This window comes from Pelodiscus sinensis, chromosome 26, assembly GCF_052426305.1.
Source record: "Pelodiscus sinensis isolate ZL-2025 chromosome 26, ASM5242630v1, whole genome shotgun sequence".
Taxonomy (NCBI): domain Eukaryota; kingdom Metazoa; phylum Chordata; order Testudines; family Trionychidae; genus Pelodiscus; species Pelodiscus sinensis.
Window position 1 is genome coordinate 2545001 of NC_143077.1, and position 2268 is coordinate 2547268.

Genomic DNA, 2268 nt, shown 5'->3' on the forward strand with positions numbered 1-2268 from the left:
CCTAGGAGGTTTCCGGACATGAGTCGGACACTCGATGTTCATGGAGCATCCACCTGGGGTGTGGAACCACCTCGCACTGCGCTGCTCCGGAGCGGGCCTGGCCGAGAGCCTCGTGGGAGGACGTTGGGCCGGGCAGCTCCAGTAAGGCGGTGCTGAGATCTGGAAGTGGTTCGGGCCTGTGGCAGTGGGGCCGGACGCCTGCCGGCGAGGAGTGGAGGAGGAAACGTCTTCAAGCGCCTAAGCTGAGCGGGCTCCTGGTTGGAGGCAGGTCTCCAGCTACAAGCCACAGGAGCGGACTGAGCCAAAGGGGACTCGGAGCTGATGTCGGGAAACTCCCTGAGAGGTACCGGCCCCGTTAGAGGCGGAATAGCCCGGCCTGCAGCTTCCACCACTAGCCACAAGGCAACTTACCCCCGAGAGCTCGTGGCCGAACACACACGCTGGTCCCCGAGGTGCCCAGGACTGCGCGCTGCTTGTAGACAGGACCCAGGCTGCCCTTCGAACCCATCTTAACCATCAACATGCCTCCCGCGCTGAGCTCGGAGGGAGCCGGGCCTCAGCCAGCGGTCCGGGCTCCTACCCAGATGGGGCTTTCGAGAACCAATTGAGCCTTTTTGCACTTCGAGCACGGCCCCAGCGAGCGCTGCTTTGAGAAGGGCCCGGAGCCAGCGCAACATCCTGCAAATCGGGTCAATTGCGTTGCCATGGTGAAGGCTGCGATCGGATCCGCACAGAACTAAGCGGGGAAGCGATTCCAGGGGGGGGGGGGCGGGGAGGGGAGATTAACCAGGGATGGCGGCTCCTCGGATGGCCGCTGTCCCTGTCCGCTCGTGTGAAGGAAACCAAGTGCAACCCCCCCCCCACCCCCCGCCGGCACTGCTAGCGAAGAGCAGCCCGGGCGCTGGAGCCATTTCATCTGGGGGCCGGGGCGCGCTGGTGGCACAGAGCGTATTGCGACGTGAGTCTGTCCCTGAAAGCCCATCGCCCCCCAGGCGCGCTAGAAACCAGCCTCCTTGCAGGGGCCGGGATTGCCGCGGGTGGGCTCTGGAATCAGTAAACACCGAGCTCAGGGCACCTACGTCTGCGAGGGGTGAGACGAGGCCGATGAAGGCGCTTGCGTGGCTGGTTGGCCGACAGGGATATTCCGTTCCTGAGCCCCAAGGCAAGGGGGACAGGCACGAAACCAGGGTACCCCGGTTCCCAGAGACCTGCCCCTGCCCCTTGAGACAATCGGCTTTAGCTGCCTAGGGAGCCGGAGGCGGGAGAAGCTTTGAGAAAAGGCTGCACCGCGCCTGGCGCCGAGCCCCCAAGTCTCCGCAGCAGCTGGAAGCGAGCACGCTCCATCCCAGCCAATGCATTGATTAACCCCCCCCCCCCCCCCCAGGATCCGGCCCCGGTTGTCAGGACTCCTTACTGCTGCAATTAACCATTTTTCCTGCAGGGGAGGCCTATGCGACAAGCCCCTCTCTTCCTGAGGCGTTTCCCCGCCCTCTTCGCTGGGGTCCCCGGCCTCTGCTGGGACGGGTTACAGAGGCATCCGGTTCACTTTGCCATGCTGCTCAGCGTGCAAGCCAACCCGCAGCCAACAGCCTTGCTGGGACGCTGGGCAAGGTGTGTGTGTGGGGAGGGCCAGCCCCGTGCTCCCAGAAGGGGCGGGGCCTCAGGCAGAAGGGGCGGGGCCTCGCCGCCTGGAGCATGCTGCACCGGGCCCTGCCCCCAGGTGGCCCTCAGAGCCCCCTGGAGTGCGCCTGGTGCTCCAGCGGGGATTTAAAGGGCTCTGGCCGCCCACCATCCCATGATTTCAAATAGGTCTACAGGCCCCTCTGACCAAGCGCTTCCTGAGAACAGAGGCCCCTGCACTCCCAGATGTGGCCGACCCCCGAGCATGCTGGGATGCTCTTTACCGTAGCAGCACAGGCCTTTGTCTGCCCTGCGGAGCTTCAGAACCCCTGGTAGGTATGGTCGGCATCTGAGGGGTCAGTGATCTAGGGGCTCTTCTTTGGGAACTGGCTAAACGCTGGCGCAAGGCCCGGCCGAGAATCCTGGGAAATGAAATTACCCCCCTTGGGTGCTCTTGAGTGGCAACACCCCCTCCCTAGCACTGAATCCAGGGGGTTCAAACAAAGAGCTGCAGGGGGGGGGGGAGCGCGAACTTGAGAAAGCCAGCAGTTAACAAATCCACACTTGCTACTGGCCAGGACAGATCCCCCCAACGCCTCCACCTGGGCCGCCTCTCACACCTGCGAGAGAGCAATGAGGCAAGAGGTT

At 64.0% G+C, this 2268-nt stretch overlaps 1 long non-coding RNA gene across 2 annotated transcripts; it reads left to right on the forward strand.

Moving 5' to 3' along the window:
• Positions 1–664: 664 nt before the first annotated feature.
• LOC142819945 (uncharacterized) lies at positions 665–1946 on the forward strand. Of its 2 annotated transcripts, none has more exons than XR_012897627.2 (3): positions 665–958; positions 1442–1611; positions 1810–1946. It is a non-coding gene; the product is annotated as an uncharacterized LOC142819945 (long non-coding RNA). The 2 variants fall into 2 exon arrangements; XR_012897629.2 differs by having other exon boundaries at positions 1818–1946.
• The last annotated feature ends 322 nt before the right edge of the window (positions 1947–2268 follow it).